The sequence below is a fragment of the Ceratotherium simum genome, unplaced genomic scaffold (genome assembly GCF_057802395.1).
Source record: "Ceratotherium simum simum isolate JZ-2026a unplaced genomic scaffold, ASM5780239v1 HiC_scaffold_44, whole genome shotgun sequence".
NCBI classification, from domain to species: Eukaryota; Metazoa; Chordata; class Mammalia; order Perissodactyla; family Rhinocerotidae; genus Ceratotherium; species Ceratotherium simum.
Genome location: NW_028261260.1, coordinates 1,364,759 through 1,388,821, shown reverse-complemented (window position 1 = coordinate 1,388,821; position 24,063 = coordinate 1,364,759). Strand labels below are relative to the sequence as shown.

Genomic DNA, 24,063 nt, shown 5'->3' with positions numbered 1-24,063 from the left:
CACTGACTAAATGAATTCTGGATTAAAGACACTGTCTCTAGAGAGGGGAGTGGGGTGGGGCAGGAGCCAACGAGCAGTGCCCCTAAGGGGTGTGGCAAATGAGGGTTTGACTGTGATGGGCCAAGAAGGCCAGACTGTGGGGTGGCAAGTGGGCAGGGCTCAGCTGAGATGCCAGACATTGAGCCAGGTTAGGCAGCTAGAGCTAGACTGTAGCCGGAGAGTTGGGGTATAAGCCAAAGTCCCAACTCTCCATGGCCATCGTTGACAAGGGTCAACTGAGCAGGCTTGGACGTTAGCCAAGCCAACCCAGATCCAAAGCAAATGCATCCCCAGAAGGGACCTGCAGGATAAGGGAAAGGCAGCCTCTGAGAGCTCAGTGGGACTGGGGCTCCTGCCGCCATCCTGACACTGGTTCGTAGCAGGGGTGGGCCATGGCCCAAGGCTTCTGCAGGGTCCCCAGGCTCACAGCTTTCTAGAGCTTTGCCCACCCGGCTCGATCCTTAAATCAGATTCCCAGACTGCCGGTGCTGCCTGTGCAGGGAGCAGAGCGCCTGACCTGACTGCCTCTGGTTTTTGCTCTGGTCCCTGGGGAGTAGATGTCTTGTAGATGTCTCTGAGAAGAGCGCCATCAGTTTTACATACAGACTACTTTTACACACACACACACACACACCCTGCCATCCTAAAGAGAAAAGAATACCACGTGCAAATCCCAGAACTGGCCAAGAGAGCAGACTGGGATGGGAGTGATGGCGTGAGGACAGTGAGGGTGCTAATTGGGCATCCACGTTGTCTCTGAGCTCTCCACAAGCGTGTGTGTTGAGTCCCTTAGCTCTTTAGAGTTCAGATCCAAGAACAGCCATTATTTCATGTGCCAAGTTTCTCAGAGAATCGAAAAAATAAAAAAGCCTGCATCAGCCCTGAATATTTCTCCATTAGATATTTTCAGCCACTCTTCAAGCACAGGCCAGGGTAGTTTTAGCAACCCAGAAGTGGAAAGAGGACAACTGTCCCATTTTGCTTTCAAAGTGCTCCATTTGCTCAATTGTCAGAGCCCATTCATCTTGCCCTCTCCCTGGGCCCCTCAGCTCTGCTGGACTTGGCAGCGGGGGCCCCTTGGAGGGGCAGGAACTCTGTGGCCGGAGCTTACCCTGTGCCTCCTCTGTCAGTGAGGCCATCGTGTGTTTGCACCAGATCTTTACCAAGGCCTGAAGACATGCGTCTCCAGCTGGCCCACTGGGGCCTGGGTGAGCAGGCAGCCCTGGCAGAGGTCCCCAGCCCCTCCTGCCCCCGCCTCCACCTGAGACATCCCTCTCCAGGGCCCACTCCTCCAGGCTGGGGGCACTTACATCCTCCCAGAGTGTAACAGTGACCCATTAAAAACCCGCAAAATCCCTCAGAGAAAGCAAAAGAGGAAACACAAGTTGGCAAAAGCTGTTTTCCTAGATGGAAGAGATATATTTTTAGTTTCTTATCTACTTTTCCCTTTTAAAAATAATATATATGAACCCATTTGAGAAAATTTGACAATCTAGAGAAGCAGAGAATGTTAAAAGCTATATCAACCATAGTTCTCCTTCCCAAAGATAACCACTGTAAACACTTTGTTGTGTTTTCTTCAAATTGTTTTCTATGCACAGATCTTGGGTTTTTCCCCCCGTTTTATTTACATAATATCACACATATGAATATTGAATTTGAATCTTAATGTGTTTTTTTTTTTTACTTAAGATTGTAGCACAACTGTTTTCTCATGCTGAAAGTATGCTTTTCGATGGCTGTATGATGCCTCAGTATCTGTGAGCATGCCATCATCCATGCAGCCATCTCCCATCCTTGGCTCTTAAAGTTGTTGCAACTTTTTGTTACTAGAAACACTCATCTCTGCATCTGAAATGTTCATATGAGAGAGCGTCTCCTTGGGACAGGTTTCCAAAAGTAGAATGACTGAAACAATGGGTAGAAGCACGGTCAAGGCTCCCACTCCGTCCACCTTGTGACACTGTTCTCCGAGCTGGCTGCACGGTCCTGACGGCCCCGAGGGCTGCACAGCAGGACCCCTGCATTGCGACTCTCCCACACTGAGTGTGACATTTTGTTGTTCACTTCCCTAAGTCAGAGAGCCCCGTTTTTCCCCAAGGTCACAATGGGAAGCGGCCCTAAAATGACGAGGTCTGAACTTCCTGTAGTTGTGTGGTTGAAGGTGCCGTCCCTTGGGTAGTGGAATGCCCTGTGTAAGCTCCCACTTAGAGTTTATCGCAAAGGAGGCATGTTTCTCTTTTTTAATGGAGTTTATAAGCAGAGGTTTCAGTGGACCCATCCCTGCCAATCAAGTACTGAAGGGCAGGTTTGGGGAGACTGGCTGGGCTTCTGGGGGCTCGAAGGCAGGGTATTGTGTTTCCAAGAGGTTGGGACAGAGCAGGCCAGCACCAGACCCAAGTTGCTGAACCTGGGGAGTTGTGGAAGGACAGGGACACATGGATAAAGGGACAGACAGCTGAAGGGATGTGACTCGGGAGGGCATGTCATGTGGGGGGAAGCCCTGGAATGGGGGACTCAGGAGACCTGGTTTCAGGCCAGCTACTGACTCACGTTATGACCTCGGATGGGTCACTTCTGTCACTGGTGGGGCACTCTGGGAGGGAGACCTCTTGGGGGAGCCAGGGCTGAGGAGGATGTGGAGCTGCAATTCAGTTACCACAGAGGCCTCAGCTGAACCCCCAAAACTCTGGAGCTGGGTGGCCCTTCAGACCCTTCAGGCGGCAAGGCACACCACAGCACCCACAACAGCCCTCTCCGACCTTCCAATACACAGGTGTCAGACAAGATGGGGCCCCATCTCTATAAAGATCTGTGACTCTGATGTTGTCCTGATGCCTGGGGCCACCTATCTGGCCCTGGATAGGGCAGTGGTGCCAGAGTCATCCCCAAAGGCAAGGGTGTTTCTGGGTGGGAGCTCTGAACCTGGTCTTGACCTCTGTGGGTGGGGCTGGGTGACCAAGGGCTTGTGGAGCCACTCCTCGTGCAGACCCACTAGACATCCTGCTGCCCATGGTCAATTTCTATCAGGAGTCAGTCTCCAGCCACCAGTACAGCCTGCAGATCCTGGCCCACTGCAAGCAGAACAGTGACTTTGACAAGCTGCTGAAGCACTATGAGGCCAAACTGACTGCAAGGAGAGGGTGCTGGAGGCCTTCCTCACTGACCTCATGTTCCAGCTGGCACCTAGCCCTGTCCTTGAGGGCACATGCCTGGGGAGCCTGCTGGGGGTCCATGGCAGTGAAGGCCCCAGCTGGGAGCAAGCCATAGCTGGGGTCACCATGCGGCCATGGCGGGGAGGGCCCAGGCCTAAACAGGCCCCAGCTCTGGGCTGCCTGGAGAATGGGGTTAGAGCCAGCCCCTGACCCAGCGGACCGCAGGGCTGTCCAGCTCCACAGAGCAGGCAGTGTGGGAAGGTGAGAGGGAGCTCCTGGTCCTGAGCCCACCTTCAGTCCCTTTCTCCTCTTGGCTTAGAGCCTCAAGATCTGGGCTCTTACCCCAGACAAGACCTTGGAAGAGCCTCCACATTAGAGTCTGAGATCAGAAGTGCTGTGGGTGTCCGTCCTCAGCCCTGCTCATGCGAGTGCTGGGAGCTGAGAGAACCATTCTCAGTCCACTTGGTCACTCTCTCTCCCTCTCTACATTGCTGTTTTCTCTCTGACTTGCTTCATCACTGTCTCTCTCGTTGCCAGTGCCTCCCTGTCCCTCTGAACTTCCTCATTCTTGCCTCTGTCCCTGTCCCCCTGCCTCTCCCTGCTGCAGATTCCCAGGCACATTCTGACACTGCACGAGCTCCTGGCCCACTTTTCATGAGCACATCGAGCCAACAGCCTGGACGACGCCAGGGCTAAACTGGGGGAGATGTTTGTGTGAGCCCGGCTCCCGGGTGCCCCAACCAGTGGACAGGCCAGGACTAAGGATGCTCCCCAGTGGCAGTTTCCTGAGCTCCGGATGCTAAAATCTCAAGTTCAGGTTAGGATCCCAAGGGGTGGGTGTTGGGAGACCCCCAGCCTGCCGCACCTGGAAGCAGGGTCCCCAGAGCAATCTGAGGAGTTCACAGCTCAAGCCCAGGGGAAAGTTGGTGGGATGGTGTGGGTGGTGTGCTGTCCCTGGCACAGATGGGGTTCGAGGAAGGGCCCTGGGCACTCACGTGGGCCCATCTGCCAGGACGGGGATCCACCCAGTGACTCACAGGCACTCTGCCAACTTCCCCTGTTCTCCAGTGTCAGTGTGTCACAACCTGTGGTATAGGAGCCCCAGAGGGGGTCCTGGGTGACGGGCCTTCACGTGCCCAAGGCTGCAGTCAACAGCAGGCAGTGTCATGGGTGGACAAGCCCAAGACTTGTCCAGTGTCAGAGGTCCAAGCCCTCTGGTCAAGGCCCCTCCGCTGCCCCTCATTCAGTCTCCAAAGCCCAGGGGGATCCTTCCTCTGCCAGGGCAGAAGCAGAGGGACCAGGGAGGAGGGGCCTACAACAGCCCAGGCAGCAGTTGACGGTGGCCTGCACCAGGTGGTGGCAGTGGAGGTGAGGAGGAGGTTCAGATTCGGGGTGTGTTTTGAAGATGGAACCAACAGGAGTTTCTGATGCATTAGATGTGAGGAGAGAGAAGATGGGACTCAAGGGTGATTCCAGAGTTTTTGGCTGAGCAAGCAGAAGGTTGGAGTTACTGCTAACCGAGATGGAAAATCTGGCAGGAGGAGCAGGTGTGGAGGGGGAGTCTTTCTTGCTTCACTGGAGCTTGACTGGGGGCATGTTGAACTTGAGATGGACAACAGTGCTGGAGAGCACAAGATGGAGGAGGGCGTTTGAGTCTGGAGTGTAAGGGAGTGAGCCATTCAGGAGCCATCAGCTCAGAGATGGTATTTAAAGTCACAAGACTGGTGAGATCACCAAGGGAGTAGGTTTAGGCAGGAATGAGGTGCGTACCAAGAGCTGAGCCCTGGGGTCTGCACCTTATGGAGGCTAAGAGATGATGAGCAGCCTGGTACTCAGTGATGGCCTGGCAGAATCTGCAAAGGAGGGTCGGTCTGCAGCAGGTGAGGTCCAGTCCCCAGCCCTGCCAACCACTCAGTGCCCTAAATGGCTTCCCGAGTCCAGCAAAAGGCAGCCAGTAGGGCCACGGCTCCCAGCTGGGCAGAGGGAGGACCAGGCTGGACTAGGGCAGGGCACAGGCCCCGGAGAGGAGGTTCATTCAGGGAGCAGATGTAATCAGAGCGTGATTGCAGACTAACAGAAACCATTGTGGGGTGGGGACCCCAGTCCTCTCATGCCCCAAGGAGCCAAATCCTGCACACTTCCCCAAGGAGAAGACTTGGGGCTCCAACGAGGCTCCTCATCCCTGTGGGATGCCCTGTCCCGGTGCAGGCAATAGCGAGGAAGGCACATGGGTGTCAAGGCATTTATCCTATGATCCTGCTCCCCTTTCCTGAAGCCTACTCATCTGATCACCTGCATCTGGCCTGAACACAGCCCTAGTGGCACAGAAGAGTGTTTTTCTATCGCCCTGACAGCAGCCCTTTCATCCTCCTCTCCCTCCCTTGGGGGACTGAGGAAAGCTCCCAGCCCAGCAGGAAGCCATCAGATAACAAGCCCTCCCTGGCTGTGCTCAGAAACACTCCTCCCCTGGGGCTGACTCTCTCCTACCTCTGGCCTTTGTCCCGCTTTTTCTCCTGAATCTCATCTCTTGGGCTCACTGTAACCCAGGTCGTCACTTCCAGTTCCCCCGGGAGCCTGCGGCCCAGGGAACTCCTCCTCAGCTGCGTGGACGGTGTGGCTCTCAGCACAAACCCCAGCCGGGGCTGGCAGGAGTCCTGAGCAGCTGCAGCTGGCACTTGTCTAACAGTGAAACTAGTGTTGCTACTCTGGGATCGCCCCCTTGTTTGTAGCAAATACAGCCCTCCTCAGCAAAATCCCCACCCTTGTCAAAAGAAATGGTTCTGCTTACCTTTGCTAACTTCCAAAAATGAATCCCTATCCAGGGAACTAGCATATCCTTGAAAGGTGCCTCCCTGTGCCCGATCCCTTCCAGAAGAGGGCTAGGGCCTGGGCTGCTGAGAAGAGCATTGCTGGGAAGGAGGGACTGAGGCTCCTAAGGAAGAGACTCCGTCTCCATGCCACAGTCTGATAACCAGAAAACAACGGGTAATAATAGTTGGATAATAACACCCTTGCAACCAGTGATACTAGCAACAGTGGTCACAGCCCTTTACTCAAGCACCTGCCGTGTGCTGGGCCTGAGGTCAGCACGTGAAATGCATTCTCTTCCATCCTCACTCCGACATTCTACAGGTGAGCAAACTGAGGGTCAGAGGGGCCCAGTAATTTGCTCATCGCTGAGTTCGTTAATCACCTATCCAGCTCCACCAGTGTCATCTCTCTTTGCTGGGAGGGTTAAATTGGACAGTGTCTACTAGAGAACTTTGGAAGCCATGCATATTAAGCAGCCCTCTTGGTGATCTGGTCGTGGTTGTAGAATTTGAGGCATCAGCAGACAAATAAGAGGTTTGTGCTTTTCTTGGAGTAAGTGGGGTACTTTCTCCAGACGCTCCTCCCCACAAAATTACTATCTTCCTAAGACTCCTGAAAACCCACCAAGGCTCTTAGCAAAGTTGGCAACTCACAGATCTCTTTTCCCACCAATGCTATTTTTTTTGTGTGAGGAAGATCAGCCCTGAGCTAACATCCACGCTAATCCGCTTTTTTTTTTTTTTGCTGAGGAAGACAGGCTCTGAGATAACATCTATTGCCAATCCTCCTCCTTTTTTTCCCCAAAGCCCCAGTAGATAGTTGTATATCATAGTTGCACATCCTTGTAGTTGCTGTAAGTGGGACGTGGCCTCAGCATGGCCGGAAAAGCGACGTGTCATTGCGCGCCCGGGATCCAAACCCGGGCCGCCAGTAGCGGAGCATGCGCATTTAACCGCTAAGCCACGGGGCCAGCCCCACCACCAATGCTATTTTTAAAAAACAGTTAAATGGCGCCACCTCCTGGAGGAGGAGTGTTGCGGCAGTCATAATAGGACAAATAGGAGAGTTGTCCTTATTCTCAGATTAAGGGGCAAGGTGTGTCTTGCTCCCACCAGATGTGCTGGAGCCTACTGGAGTCAGACTTTCCATGAGCCAGCTGGATTGCCAGGTGCTCCAAAACTAAGCCATTCCAGGACCTGAACATTAAGGAAGCAACTGTATAACGTGCATTGGGGGAGGGGCGGAGACAGTAAGTGCAAAGGCCCTGAGGCAGGATAGGTGGGTGGAGTTATATGGATGGAGATAAGGCCAGTAGTGGTGTGGGGGGCAGAGTAATGAAGAAAGGTTGTTTCCTGTCCTCCTGTCCTTCCAGTTTTGCCATCTCTGTTCCACGTGGTTCAGACTTTTAAATCAGACCTGCTTTCTACCTATTAATCTCCATTTCCATTTCCAACACCTGTCTCCTTGGGCTGTCAGAAGGATGATGTGAGATCATGCCCATAGAGTGCCCAGCAGAGTGGGCATTCAATATGAATGTTCTCTCCCCATTTGTGACCACAGGCTCCACCTGAGAATCCTGGGTGCCAGGCCTTCTTCCTAGGTCTGGCCAGAGGCCTGGCATTCCCTTCTCCCTGAGAGATGGGGGCAGCCTGTCTCTGACATTTTCTGTCCTGACAGGATAATGTACAATGAAGTAAAGGAGACAGAGAGCATCCAGGAAAACATAGCCATGGAGGGCATGATTGTCGAAGGCTGTGAGACCCTCCTGGACACCAGCCAGACTTTGTGAAATGGGGCATGGCACCCTGCCTCCCCCCAATCTCAAGGTAGGCCCCAGCAGTGGTGGCACTTGGGGACACCACCAGTTGGTTTGGCTACCATGTGCCAAAACCTGCCAACATGATTGTGGAGTATTCCAGGGCTGCTGGAGGAATGTGACAGCTGTATGTGGATGTCGGTATCTGCACACATGGATGCAGATATTACTGGATTTCACAGTTCCCTTCTCTCCAGATGTACACATGATTCTTCCCAGATGCCCTTGATGTGTCTGTGGATGTCATAGTAAACACTGACATGTCCTTTTGGGGAGAGAGGAGTGGAGGATGAGGACAGATACTGATTGGCCTGGTGAATCACAAGCATGTTCAGCATCCGAGGGGAAGTCGTGTGGGTCAGTCCCTCTGTCCCTTGCTCATCATCCTTGGCCCCTTGCAGGAGGCTGTGATCACAGCGGTTCTCACGGGTAGGAGGTTGCCTTCACCCTCAGCCTCCACTCTCCTTGGGAGCAGTGTTTGAGAGGCACAGCCCTGTGAGGGGGCAGCTAGAGGCTGTGACTGAGGGGACTGACTTCCAACTCGGAGACGTTAGAGCCGCAAGGAGTTTGAGGGTCAGCTCTTCAGATTCCACTTGCTGTGGGACCCTCAGCTTCTGCTTGCATGCCCCCGAGGTGGCCTCCACCTCAGATGGGCCTCCTGAGTTCCTTCTATCCAGCCCTGGGACTCTCTGAGCAGATGAAAAGCTCGCCAGCACCTCCTGCGGCCTGTGCAGCTGCCTTTGGCCCCTGCTGCCCTTAGCAAGGGTATCATCGACTTGGACTTTTGTCCCGAGCCCCTCTGTGTGGCCCCCTGTGCCTTTTCCCAGGCCGACCCTGTGATCTGCTGAGCCCAGAGCCAGCCTCCCTGTGTCCTGGCTCCAGCGGAGATGCAATGGGCCAAAGCTGGAAGAGGCCCAAAGAATGACCTCTGCTGAGATGGGCAGTGTCACCACAGTCCAGGAGTCTGCTCCATTGCCCTGAGGCTAAGAATTTCCTTCCCACCTGATGGGCTGGGGTACACGTGAAGACCAGAGAACGGGGGCCAGCAAGGTTCCATGCAGTGACAGACATGGACAGAAGGCAGAGTGGTGGCCCAGAGCAGGCCTGGGGAGATGGAGTGTCAGGGAGGGCTTCCTGAGGAGGCATCACTGGAGTCGAGTCTTGAAGGGTAAGTAGGCGTGCACAGGGTGGATGGGGTGAAGGAAGGGCCCTTCCAGGCCAAGGAGCAGCACTCAGGAGCCACAGGTAACTTGCCCTGGAACTAGAGTGGGAGCAGAGAGGGGAGGCGATGGTAAGGAAGGAGAAGTGCTGGAGCAGCCTGCTGGCGGGCCTTGAAGGCCTGAGTCCCGAGGACAGTGAGGAGCTGGTGGAGTAAATGGGGAGAGGAGGCCTGGAGCACGTCTTAGGGGAGCGGGGATGGCAAATGGGTTCATCACAGTCCCCTGCTCTGCCCGGGAGTGGCTTTGGAGTGCACATTGTCGAGGACTGGGGGCTCTCTGGGCTCTGCAGCCAAGCATGTCGTGACTGATGGGTGATGTCTGCTGCGGCTGTGTGTGGCAGGAGGTGCCCTGTGTCTCTTGCTCATCCCTCTGGGCCAGAGCCAGGTCCACACTTGTTCAGCCTCCTGCCTTCCCCAGACCCAACTCTAAAGAGAGACAGCCTTTTAGATACAGGATACGACCTTCCTTAGAGAAGGAGTACAAACAATACCCTAGTTGGCCTAAATTCAGCTACCAATTAAGAAAGATTTTAGGTTCAACAATATACTTCTCTTAATTTCAATCACAGAAACTAACTCCTAATCTAATGCTGCATTAATCTATTAATTCATAAAAGTACTACTGTTACTATGAGGAACAAGAATTATTTCTCCTTGCACAATCTTAGAACAGATAATCACCGAAAGTTAACAATAAAATAAATTCAACCCAACAATTATTTATTACATTAATTGTTAACCCAACACAGGTAGGCATTCAAGGAAAGATTTAAAAAGTAAAAGAAACTTGGCAAACACAGCCCCCACCTGTTTACCAAAAGCATCTCCTCTGGCATTTCTGGTGTTACAGGCACTGCTTGCCCAGTGACACGGTGTAAAGGCCGCAGTGACTGGACCCTGCAAAGGCAGCATCATCATTTGTTGTCTAAATGAGGACTTGTATGAACAGATTCGAGGGTTTTACTCTCTCTTACTTTTAATCAGTGAAATTGACCTTTCCCTGAAGAGGCAGGAATGACAAAATAAGATGAGAAGACCCTATGAAGCTTCAATTAATTAAAAAAAAAATGGTAAGCCAAATGAAGGGATAACAAAACTTAAATGGACTAACAATTTTGGTTGGGGTGACCTCAGAGAAGAAAATAACCTCTGAGTGATTAAAATCTAGACCAGCTAGTCAGAATATTTTGTCACTTATTGATCCAAAATATTGATCAACAGAACAAGTTAGCCTCGGGATAACAGCACAGTCCTATTCTACAGTCCATATCCACAATAGGGTGCATGATTGCGATGTTGGATCAGGAGATCCCAGTAGTGTAGCCGCCATTAATCGCTCATTTGTTGAATGATTCAAGCCCTACGCGATCTGAGTTCAGATCAGAGTAATCCGGTAAGTTTCTAGCTATTCCATATTTCTCCCAGTACGAAAGGGCAAGAGAAACAAGGCACACTTTACAAAAGCACATTCAAACTAATAGATGATATAATCTTAATCTAATATATATATATATATAGACCTGCCTATAAACGGGGTTTGTTAGGGTGGCTGATTAATTGCATAAAAAGTAAACCTTTATACCCAGAGGTTCATTTTTTCTCCCTAATAGCATGTTCATAATCAATCGTCTTTTATTAATTGTCACCAATCTACTTTCCATAGCATTCCTTACACTAATTGAATGAAAAGTATTAGGTTATATATGACTCCGTAAAGGACCACACATCATTGGCCCCATGATCTGTGGAGACACCAGTATTTATATCAGTGTCACAAGGCCATCAGCTGGAGTTCACACTGGAAAACGTACCCGGGAAGACACCTTACGAAGGACCCATTAGCACACAACTGAACGAGTAATGTGGACTTTTGTCGATGGCTAGTATTTAATATGGTAGGATAGGGCCGGCCCCGTCGCTGAGTGGTTAAGTGGGTGCGCTCAGCTGCTGGTGGCCTGGGTTCGAATCCCAGGCACGCACCGACGCACTGCTTCTCCAGCCATGCTGAGGCCGCGTCCCACATACAGCAACTAGAAGGATGTGCAGCTATGACATACAACTATCTACTGGGGCTTTGGGGGAAAATAAATAAAAATTATAATAAAAAAATTAAAAAAATAAAATGGTAGGATAAAGATGCAGGATTCTAAAGTGTTCATGGAAATGCTGAATGCACAATTCGGAAACAAGGAATAATCGACAAGGTAAACCAACTCCACTAGAATTATAATTGCTTACATGTACACAGTAAGAGTTTTTGCTGAACAATTAAGTATTCATGTATTTTTTTTTTTTTTTTAGATTTTATTTATTTTATTTTCCCCCCAAAGCCCCAGTGGATAGTTGTGTGTCGTAGCTGCACATCCTTCTAGTTGCTGTATGTGGGACTCGGCCTCAAGATGAACGGAGAAGTGGTGCCTCGATGCGCACCCGGGATCCGAACCCGGGCCACCAGCATCGCAGTGTGCACACTTAACCACCAAGCCACAGGGCTGGCCCCATGTATTTGTCTTGATGAAAACATGAAACTTTCTGTTGAATAAAAATGGGCCATTTTCCTGTATTAGTACATTACTACTCATCATTTAGTCAATTTCTATAGTTAATGGAGTTATAAACATAATTACAAAGGCATGCATCCATCAGAAAATAACTATGAGTGAATCTGGAAATTGTAGGGCCAAAAATAATGTTTTCAATATTATGTATTAGAACATGTATATACATAACAAGAATGAGAGAAAACTCTGATTAAAGGAGATTAAAATGTAATCTAATCTTAAAAGAATAAAAAGAGTGTCAGTCCTGGGAGACTGGGGATAGGCAGTAAAATTTCACAGAATTCTGAGACTGGAAATGGGCCATTCCCTACTTTCATTCTTTTATTGTCATTGCCAAGGGAATTTGGCCACCAAGAACAGAGAGATGGAGTGGAAAGAGGACATGGAAGGATATTGCAGACATGAGAAGGGTTCCATTTTCAGGACACCTTAGAGCAGCCAGGTGTCCATATTCTAGGTCACGTAACCACAAAGAATTTCCCCTGGGAGACGCCTTCTGTAGCTCTTCCCTCCAAATTTCCACTCATTCCTCCTGGTGAGATCATCCTAAATGAGAACAGGCTGGGAGAAACACAGAGCTGCCTGGAGGAAAGCCCATCTTGTAAATTGACCCTGCCCTGGAGCTGGCTGGGCAGAGGACAGGAGCTGCACGATGGATACCGACTCCTTTTCAGTCCAGGGACTTTCCTTTATTGCCCTTTGGGGAATACACTGACTGTAACACTGAGGTTCACTGAAGGCCAATGGGATCAGGTGTGAGACTAAGGTGTCAATAAAGCACTTGATGCATGTTTTCATGTGTATCAATATGTGCATAACTAGGGAGAAGGGCCTTAACATCTTTATGATCCTTAAGGGAAATTTGACTCACACCAATTTAGGAATCATTGGCAATAACGTGTCATGTAGAAGAAGGATCGTCAATCTAAATGAACTTATTCACACACTCAGTGTCCTAGTCTGTACGGTATGCTGTAACAAAAATATCATAGACTGGGTACTTTATTTATTTATATTTTTGCTGAGGAAGATTCACCATGAGCTAACATCCATGCCAGTCTTCCTCTATTTTGTATATGGGTCACCCCCACAACATGGCTGCTGATGAGTGTTATAGGTCTGTGTCCAGGAACCGAACCCAGGCCACCGAAGAGGAGCTCATTGAACTTAAACACTAGGCCATGGGGCAGGCCCCTAGACTGGGCATTTTTGGGTTTTGTGTGTGTGTGTGGGTGAGGAAGATCAGCCCTGAGCTAACATCTGATGCCAATCCTCCTCTTTTTTGCTGAGGAAGATTGGCCCTGGGCTAACGTCTGTGCCCACCTTCCTCTACTTTTTATATGGGATGCCGGCACAGCATGGTTTGAGAAGAAGTACATCGGTGCATGACCGGGATCTGAACCTGTGAACCCTGGGGCCACCGAAGCAGAGCACCCACACTTAGCCACTGCACCACCGTGCCATCCCTAGACTGGACACTCTTAACAACAGAAGTGCATTCCTCACAGTTCTGAAGACTGGGATGTTCAAGATCTAGGTTCAAGCTGATTTGCTTTTGGTGACAGCTCTCTTCCTGTTTTGCAGAAGGACAGCAGCTTGCTCTACCCTCATCTGCCAGAGAGAGCTCTAGCCCTCCATCTCCTTGTAAGGGCACTAATCCCATCACGGGGGCTTCACACTCATGGCCTCATCTAAGCTAATTAAATCCCAAAGGCCCCAATTCCAAATACCTTCACGTCGGGGATTAGGATTTGAACATATGAAATTGGGTTACATAGACATTCAGTCCATAGCATTCATGAAACCAACAATTAACAAATATTTATAGAATTCATACAGCCCAAACTGAAGAATGTTCTGGAGATCACGTGGCAAATGATACAATGTCTTTCCTTTCATAGAGTCTCCTAGTGGAGGCAGTAAAAATTAACAGCCAAACAAAACTTGTAATATTTGAAAGCTAACATAGATCAATTATGATAGACTGTACTTACAATTGTCTTCTGGTAAGACAGGTCTGATTATCAGAGTCCCGATTAAGCAAATTCCCCTGGGTGAGAGCCTGTGTGGCAATCTCACCTAAAAAGGCTCTTTCCTTTTTGAAATTTTATTTCATCTAGTCCTGTTTGCTTCCACATCCCTTTGGTGTTTTTTCAAACATACACTATTTATTAAATCAATGTTTAATTGTTGCTCTGCCTTTACCACATCTGACTTGAAGCAGAAGTTACTGGAATTGGGGACAGCCCCGTGGCTTAGCGGTTAAGTGTGCACACTCCGCTGCTGGCGGCCTGGGTTCGGATCCGGGAGGGGAACCAACGCACTGCTTCTCCATCCATGCTGAGGCCTCGACCCACATAGAGCAACTAGAAAGATGTGCAGCTATGACATACAACTATCTACTGGGGCTTTGGGGGGAAAATAAATAAATAAATAAAATCTTAAAAAAAAAAAGAAGTTACTGGACTTGGCTGGAACCAAATTTCAGTTCATTTTTCCTCCTCTTTCTGCTCAGACTCTCTTCTCTCACTGTTGAAATAGCAAATGCCTTAGGGAAGAAGCCACATGGAGTTGGTGCTCACAATCTTGTGCTTCCCTCGTCTCAGAGATTATAGACCCTCAAGTCCTGTCTGCACAGGATTTTCTACAACCCTTCAAACAGCCGTTCTGTGTGCTTTGTTCAGCTTTTATAGCTGTCCAGGAAAAGCTACTCAATAAAAGTGGAACCTGCAGTCATTTTATCCTGAAATGTTTTAAATATTTTAAACCAATGAATATTTGTCATTTTTCAAGGTGCATTTCTATAATTTTATAAGAAACATTTAAATAGGAATTTTAACAGCAATAATGGCTGTTCTTTGGCCAGAATTCCATGTCATTCATTGTTTAGAATTATATCTAAGCTTTGCTGCATTCTCTTCAGTGCCTTTTAAAATATCACTGTTCCTTACATTTAAATATCTTGTGATGGGTTTGTATCAGTCACCTCCTTTGTACCATTTCAGATTCTCTTGGGTCCTCATACCCTTGAGTCTTATGTCATTTAGCAACCAGCTTTGCAGGTATCATATTTGCTTTATGCAAGTGCCTCCTGACTGCTCCCCACATTTTTTCCCTGTGCCCTCTGCCTCTCCCTCTTGCCCCAGGGTGTCCATGTTGATGCTGAGGTGTGAAAAAACTCCTGATCAAGCCCACTTGTGCACGACCACGTTCCTTGTTGTGTGGATGTGTGTGTGTTCAGCAATTCTGTATGGTCACAGGGTGCATGGCTATTATGGCATCTATGTGAAGGTGTGCTTTGTTGACGTGTGTGTGTTTAGAGAGTTCAAGTCACTGTGGGCTCTGAGACAGTGTGTGGTCTGTATGTGTGTGAGTGTGTATGTTCTGAGTATCAGTGTGCATTATCATGCGTAGTTTACAGTCTGAATGCTGCTCGTCATTTGCAAATAGTGTGTATGTGGGTGTGGGTGTGTGTTGTCAGCATTTCCACATGTTCAGAGGATGTCTGTCATTGTGGCAATGTGTGGAATAAGTATGTTGTTAGAGATCAGTGTGGGCACCAACAATGTTTGCCTGTTACTAGTTCAACACTCAACACCCCTGAAGAAACATTGAGTCCAGACATTCACAGGTCCCATCAGGCCCACAGAGATCCTACTCAGCTGTTTTCTTCCCATCACAGAAATATGAACAGGTAGCAAAGGACCACTTGATACTTGAGGAATTTCTCTAGCATGAAAGATGGAGAAAGAAACACATACACTGAAGTGAGGGACTAAAGGAGCAGGAGGGAAATCCAGAGATCATAGTGAAACGTCAATTGCATATCTAGTAACATATTCAAAACAATTAGAGATGGGCCAGTCCCATGGCCTAGTGGTTAAGTTCAGAGAACTCCACTTCAATGGTCCAGGTGCGGTTCCTGGGCGTGGACCTACACCACTCATCAGTGGCCAGGCTGTGGTGGCCACCCACATACAAAGTAGAGAAAGGCTGGCACAGATGTTAGCTCAGGGTGAATCTTCCTCAGCAAAAAGAAGATTGGCAACAGATGTTAGCTCAGGGTGAATCCTCCTCAGGAAAGAAAATAGAAAAGATAAAACAACCAGTAAGTGTATATATATGTATTGATGTTACTGCACAATATTGGGGTTCTCTTGCCCGATGCACATTAAAAAAGCCAATTATTCTGGCATCAGCTTTTGGGAAATGAAGTGTAGCTTTATTTTGTGAGATTGATCTGCAAGGAGACAGGGGGCATGTGTCTGTCTCAGATCTGTCTCCCTGATCCAGGTCTTGGGGCACAATTTATGAGATGAAGGGCACGGTGGTCTGACATGTGGAGGTACATGATTGGAAGTAAGGAGAAGTGAGGGAATTGATGATCTGTGCAAGCAAAGTCAAGCTGCATGGCTCTTCATCGGTTGTGTGTGTTCACAAATTGGCAGTGTTACCATGATCGGAGAATGGAGTTTTTATCTCCTTGATGTCAAAAAGGTCACATATAAAGCATTTGTGAACTCCCAGTTAATGAGTTGGTGGTCCCAACTGGTCTGAACTGGACGAGGGGTCTCAGTTCCTGAAAGAAAACTCTTAACTACTCTGTTGATAAGATGGGGTCACTTAAACTGGTCCTGGAGGACCCATGGTTACGTTTGTATATGCATATCTATGCATATGCCTGAGATTATCTGTATGTGTGTTAAATGTAGAGTATACACAAAGCCAGACTCTAGTTAAAGTGGTCAGGACAGATTTTAATCAGGCATATACCACTGCAATAGGGAAGAGGGAACAGGATGAACTGAACTCAATTTGATTTGTACAGAGGTGACTGGGCATTTGAAAGGGAGAATGATGGAGCAGGCAGAGGGGTGAGCAGGGGCTCAGTAGAGTCAGGGAGGGAAAAGTTACAGAATGTTGGTCAGTGCACTGTGATCTGGCCAGTTGTGTCTGCTAGTTGGAAATGACCAAGTTTCACTTCTCTCCTCTCACCGAGTCTGGGAGACAGACACCCTGCCCTTCTCAAGGAATGGCTCTCGGGACCTTGAGAAATGCACTCCTGAGTTATAGGAGACACACATACAACTCAAAAGGACAGAGGAAAGATTCACAGTTGTAAGCACTTTTGGGTAAATGCTCTAAGAAAAGAATGTCAGGGGCCAATGATCGAGTGTTGGCCAGAATAGTCAATTCTTTTGGCTGCCTTGAGCTTTCTCAGGCAGGCACTTTAAGGGGGCAAGGGTCATCCTAGGGATGTGGATTTGAACTGTTAGAATCTATGTCAGTGTTTAAGTCTTATAAAGTGTGTGTGGGGGAGTGAAATCATTTGTGCTGAGAGGCTGTAGTTATTATAGGCCAAGATCGAGGCCTAGACAAGAATAGGGCTTAAAGGAGCCTGACTTGAGTTTGGTCAAGTAGAGGAAACTATATATATAAATAATATATGTATATTTTTTGAATAATACAAATCACTATATTGAATAATATAATGTATTGAATTAAATAATATAAATATATATTTAATGAATATATAATGAATGTGTATGTTTATATATATTTGAATTAAATAATATAAATATACATATAAGATTTAAAGGAATATTCAGACATAATAACAGAAATTTACAGATTTGATAAAAGACTTCTGCTCTAGATTCAGGCAGCTGAATAAATCTCAATCACAATTAAAAAAAAAAAATCTAGAGCCAGATCCATCCAGGGAAAGCAAAGAAGATATTCAAAGCCCCACAGAGGAACAGAACACTTACGGAGACTTACATTTAAACCTATGATACATTTCTTAACAATGGAAGGCAAGAGAGAGTTGGATTAAATCTTCAAGGTACAGAGAGAAAATAACTTTCAGTGTATATCCAATCAAACCATATTTCAAGAACTAAGGTGACTTAAAAATATTTTTATGCAAACATTTACTAAGAGTATTACCATGAACAGATGCTCAATGAACTTCTAAAGGATGTACTTTAAGGGGGCCAGCCACCTGGTGTAGTGGTTTAAGTTCAGCACACTCCGCTTCCAAGGCCTGGGTTCATGGGTTTGGATCCCAGGTGTGGATCTACACCACTCATCAGCCATGCCATGGTGGTGACCCACATACAAAATAGAGGAAGATTGGCACAGATGTTAGCCCAGGGCTAATCTTCCTCAAGGAAAAAACTTAAAAACTAAAAAAGGATACACTTTAAGGAGAAAGAAATTGATAGATGAAGAAATGCTAAGAGGTAAAAATGGATCGTGAGGATAAAAAAGGGTAGACATCTGAATAAATCATTGAAAGCATGACTTTATGAAACAATAATATTGACAATGTATAACTGATGCAGTTAAAAACTAATGACAAGGGAACTTCTGTTTTAGAGGAGACTAGGACAGGAAAGCACTCTTGCTGCAAAACTGGACAAAGCCAGATAAATTATAGATATATTTTTAGAGCATCAGAGAACTTCAGAACCAACCAACTAAAATTCCAGAAAGAAGAAAAAGTCTTTTATGTGAGCAAGGATTTTTATCTTTCTTTCCCCTGGAGGCGTTTTCTGATTCTAGCTGGTTGCCGAGGATCTGGCTTGCTCAGTCAGAGCCTCGGCTAGGGAAAAGAGAAACTAGGCAAACTTGTAGTGATTCTGCAGGACTGGTGTGGCAGAGGAAACCTGAGGGCTTGCAAACACACAACTGCTCTTTCTCACAGCACCTGTACTAAGTTTTGGTGCCACACAGGAATCTGGGGAACTAGGCCAAAAGCTTCCACAAAACAAAGTGAAACCTCCAGAAGTGGTGGAAGTGGCCTAAGTCCAACATACTGCTAGTCTGACCTTCAGGGAATTTGCCATATTGTGAAGCGATGTAAGGTAGGAGGCTGCAGAGCTGCGCTGAGATGTCTGAGGGGTGTAGCTGAATTTTCTGTGGGCTCCCAAATCTGAAGAGACAGAGATCTACCAGACTTAGAACCAGACCCATGTGCGGGGGAGGGGCGCACAGCAAACAGGAACTGGGGAAAGCGGAAGGGCTGGGTTTACTAAAAGTGAGACCCAGCCCCAACTCTGATCAACGTCTGATTGGACTCAGGTGCTCCAATCTCACTCTGTTTCTCAATGGACAATAAGGTCACGTGGAGCCTCTCCAGTTACGTTACACAGACCTTCCAAAGACACTGGTGAGAGGATGGAGAAGGCAAGCCACAGACTGGGAGAAGACCTTTGCAAATCACATATCTGACAGGACTATAAAGAACTCTCAAAACTCGGCAATAAGAAAATCCAAGTTTAAAATGGGCACAGATTTGGACACTTCACCAAAGGAGATACACAGATGGCAAATAAGCACAGGAAAAGATGCTCGTCATTAATCGTGAGAAAAATGCACATAAAAACCACATTGAGGGCCGGCCCCATGGCTTAGCGGTTAAGTGCATGCGGTCCGCTGCTGGCGGCCCGGGTTTGGATCACGGGCACACACCGACGCACCGCTTCTCTGGCCATACTGAGGCCGCGTCCCACATACAGCAACTAGAAGGCTGTGCAACTACGACATACAACTATCTACTGGTGCTTTGGGGGAAAATAAATAAAAATTAAAAAAAAAAAACCACATTGAGATACTGCTATGTACCTGTTGGAATGACTAGAATTAAAGGGGATGAACATACCAAGTGTTAATGAGGATGGAAAGTAACTGGAACACTCCTACATTGCTGGTGGGAACACAAAGTGGTTCAGCCTCTTTGGAAAACAGTTTTATTTATTTTTTTGTGAGGAAGATCAACCCTGAGCTAACATCCATGCCAATCCTCCTCCTTTTTTTCCCCCAAAGCCCCAGTAGATAGTTGTATGTCATAGTTGCACATCTTTATAGTTGCTGTATGTGGGACGTGGCCTCAGCATGGCCGGAGAAGCAGTGCACTGGTGCACGCCTGGGATCCGAACCCGGGTCGCCAGTAGTAGAGCGGACGCACTTAACTGCTAAGCAATGGGGCCGGCCCCCGGAAAACAGTTTTAAAGTGGAGTTTGTTATGGTGCTGTAACAAATTACCACAAATATCATGGCTTAAAACAACTCAGATTTATTGTTTTACAGTTCTGTAGGTTAGCAGTCTGACACGGGTCTCCTTGGGCTAAAATCAAGGTGTTGGCAGAGCTAGGTTCTTTTGGGGGGACTCTAAAGGTTAATCCATTTCCTAGCCTTTTCAAGCTTCTAGAGACCACAACATTCCTTAGACTGTGGGCCCCCTCTGCCACCCTCAAGACCAAGAACTCTGCATCTCTCTGGCCCTGCTTCCCTTGTTGCATCTTTTTCTACTCTACTGTTTCTCTCTCCCTTTAAGGGTCTTTGTGATGCACTGGACCCACCTGGATAATCCAGGATAATCGCCCTATTTTAAAGTCAGTTGATTAGCAACCTTACTTCCATCTGCAAATTTAATTCACCTTTGCCAAGTAAACTAATATATTCCCAGATTCCAGGGATTAGGACATCTTTGTGGGCCATGACTTTGCTACACAAACGGTTTTTAAAATAAAGTTAAACATACAGATACCATGTGACCCAACAATTCTACTTCTAGGTGCTTACCCAAGACAAGAAGACTTATGTTCACACAAAAACTTGTTTGTAAAGATTTATAGCAGCTTTATTCATAGTCGAAAAAGACAAAACTGAAAATAACTCAAATGTCCTTCAACTGGTGGATGGATAAACTGTGGTACATTCACACAATAGATACTACATTCACCAATAAAACAGAAGGAACTGCTGATACAGGCAACAACATGGATGAACACTCAAATCAATGTATTGTGCTAAATGAAAGAATTCAGACTCAAAAGGCCAAATACTGTAGGATTCCATTTATAAGATATTCTAGAAAAGACAAACCATAGGGAAAGACAACAGATCATTAGTCACCAGGGGTTAAGGGTGGGGGAGGAGTTGACTACAAAAGAGCAGCTGAAGGGAGTTCTGGGTGCTGGAACTGTTCTGTATCTTGATTTTGGTAGTGACACAGCTCTATGCATTTGTCAAAACAGTTGTAACAAGAGGAAAACAAATACATCATTTCTCACCCATGAGAGTGGCAAAACTTTAAAAATCTGACAATGCCAATCTGACAATTCCCAGGGCAAGGATGACTCAGACACTGTTGGCGGGAATGTAAATTGTTAAAACTTCAGAGGATGATTTGGCTGCAGCTCCTCAAGTTGCAGATGCACATCAGCCTTTGTCCCAGCAATCCACTCACAGGCAGGTGTCTATTCTAGGGAGTCTACACGTGTGCTCGAGGAGACAAATATAAAGATAGTCATTAAACATGGTAGGGGAGGGGCCGGCCCAGTGGCGCAAGCGGTTAGGTGCACATGCTCCGGTGCACGTGCTCCGCTGCGGCGGCCTGGGGTTCACTGGTTCGGATCCCGGGCGTGCACCGACACACCTCTTGTCAGGCCATGCTGTGGCAGTGTCCCATATAAAGTGGAGGAATATGGGCACGGATGTCAGCCCAGGGCCAGTCTTCCTCAAGCAAAAAGAGGAGGATTGGCAGATGTTAGCTCAGGGCTGGTCTTCCTCACAAAAAAAATTTAAAAAAAACAAAAACATGGTAGGGGAATGAATTAATTGTGGTTAGTAGTTATTTAAAAAAGAAAGGAAAAAAATGCACATGGGAAAGAATCAACCCTGCTGGCTACACATATGATCTGAGAAGACAACTCATTAGTTTGTCTCCTTAATAGTACGTAGCACAGAGAGCACTGTACTAGGAATCTGGAGACAAGCATCTGAGCATTTAGTTCTAACTCTGCCACTAAGTAGCAGTCAGACTATGGACGACTTAACTCGAGAAACCTCACTTTCCATTTCCTGGAAATTGAAGATGTTAGGCTCTACAACCACTAAAATTATTTCCAACTCAAAAATTCTATGATTCAATAAGTCAACAATCAAACATTATATTCCAAAGTACCTATGTTGAGAAACTGTTTTTCCCAGACACCCTGAAATCAGAAACTATCAGAGAAATAGGATATCTTAATATGTTGATACCTAAAATGGTCCAAATTGCTTGGTATGTCTATGACCAGCTTTTTTGTGTGTGTGTGATGAAGATCAGTCCTGAGCTAACATCCGTGCTAATCCTCCTCTTTTTGCTGAGGATGACCGGCTGTGAGCTAACATCTATTGCCAAGCCTCCTCCTTTATTTTTTTTTCCCCAAAGCCCCAGTAGATAGTTTTATGTCATAGTTGCACATCCTTCTAGTTGCTGCATGCGGGATGCGGCCTCAGCATGGCCGAACAAGCGGTGCCTCGGTGCGTGCCCGGGATCTGACCTCGGGCTGACAGTATCGGAGCGCGTGCACTTGACCGCTAAGCCATGGGGCCAGACCCATGACCAGCTTTTTAATCAAGATTGTAGCTCAGAAAGAGTGTATAAACAGCTAAACCCAGCATATTGACTTGGGTCACCCTCAGGTAAAATTAATATATCCTCTCCCATTTTAACATTCCAAAACAAGTTCACCATACTAATGAGTCCATCTTGTCAAGTTCAGGTCTATTTCGCCAAAAGTCATTCATGTATATGATAAGTGTGGGAGATCAAGATTTGGCCACCCTGAAATCTCTCTCTTTACCTTGGTTGTTTTCTCTAGGGACATTTGACCTCCCCCACTAACTGCCTAAAGAATTTGACATGGTGGCTCTTTCCTGGAACAGATCTATCATGATGGCTGTAAAGATAACGTAGGGTAAATGTAGGGTAAATGTTACAATAAGAAAGGCACCAACAAGCCCCTCTTATCAGAAGTTCTGTCCCTCTGGCCACATTCTCTAGATGACCCTGCCGACATAAGATTTACTTGATTTTTTAACAAAGATAAAATGATGAATGGCTTTTTGTATTTTTGCCTGTGTCGGGGGAAGAGGGAGAATCTCCCTCTGCCCTTTTCCTTAAGGTTCTTCTGGCTGGCCACATAATCAACAAGACAGGTTAGCAGGAGAAAATAATACCAAGTTTAATAACATGTATACATGGGAGAAAGCAGGGACACTGCATTTCTCAACACAATAGCAGAAATTCTCGTCTTAAATATCCTTTTCAGCCAATGACAAAGGAGGATTTTGGGAGTGGGGGGAGTCAGTTACAGGAGATTACCACTAAAGCACAGTAAACAAGAGTAAGGTTTATTATGTAGCTCAAGGCCTCACCTTCCACAGTGATAAGTCACTAGAAATGAGCTCATCCCCCTCTCTTCTCCAAACAGAGAGGGAGATACCTTCACAAATGGAGATTTCCCATATAAATGTAAATGATTGTCTGGCAAGTCTTCGCAGGGTCATCCAGAGAATGTGGCCAGAGAGACAGAACTTCTGATAAGAGGGGCTTGTTGGTGCCTTTCCTATTGTAACATTTACCCTACGTTATCTTTACAGCCATCATGATAGATCTGTTCCAGGAAGGAGCTACCATGTCAAATTCTTTAGGCAGTTAGTGGGGGAGGTCAAATGTCCCTAGAGAAAACAACCAAGGTAAAGAGAGAGATTTCAGGGTGGCCAAATCTTGATCTCCCACACCTGTTTCATCTATAAAGATCTGACATTACAATTTAATAGCTTCAGCCTGCTACAATAATTTAAAGAGCCTTTTGAAACTTGTAATATGCCATGTCCAACAGGATCTAGTAAAAAAACAGTAGTTCATAATCCAAAAAATCTTCGTTAAAAATTTCATTACCGCCAATACTTACACTTCAAAGACACCAATAACCAACATGTCATTTGTTCCTACTGCAGAATTTAATAGGTTATGAACTTCTGGTATCATCCAAAAGCATAATTAGGATGCTATCATTAAAGTGTATTTTTTTAATCAGAAATATTAAAACTAATGATTAAACTATTAAACTAAATGATTAACTAAATATTAAAACTAATGACAACTAACAATCTGTTGTCTTTCCTTACAGTTTATCTTTTCTAGAATATCGTATAAATGAAATCCTACCGTATTTGGTCTTTTGATCTTTCACCTCATCAGTCAAATCAAAATTTCAAAATTCTTGTTCTATGGGCTTTCCAAATCTAATTCTTATGATTCTAAATGAGTACAGAGACAAAACACACACTACATATTACTTCTAAAAATCTCCTTATACGATTTTAATTTTAGCACCAACTGCCAAGAAAAACCTTTCCACTGAAACCAAAATTCCGTACACATTATGTCAATCATCAATTGATCAGTCATCAGTCTATGTTAACAGAAAGTGACTTATAATTAGGAAGCTACATAATTTGCACCAAAGATTGTTTAAAGCTCCATTCATTGAATGCAGTTTACAACTCACAGGCTTCAAAGTTCGCCTTGCAAATATAGAGTCAATTATCAGAAACCATTAATGTGATTAGGCTTTTCTATAAAAGTGGTCCAAAGGAAGTAGGAACACTTATTTGTTT

General features: G+C 46.6%; 1 protein-coding gene across 3 annotated transcripts in view; it reads right to left on the bottom strand.

The window, feature by feature from the left end:
- Nucleotides 1–17,106, bottom strand: part of LOC101390292 (ral-GDS-related protein-like) — a 256,999-nt gene extending 239,893 nt beyond the window's left edge. The window contains exon 1 of one of the 3 annotated variants that reach the window (XM_087428279.1): nucleotides 5,983–17,106. The gene's annotated coding sequence lies outside the window, so the exon portion shown is untranslated. The remainder of the gene's footprint in view (nucleotides 1–5,982) is intronic. The other 2 variants (XM_087428278.1, XM_087428276.1) reach the window with 2 other exon arrangements.
- Between the last annotated feature and the right edge of the window lie 6,957 nt (nucleotides 17,107–24,063).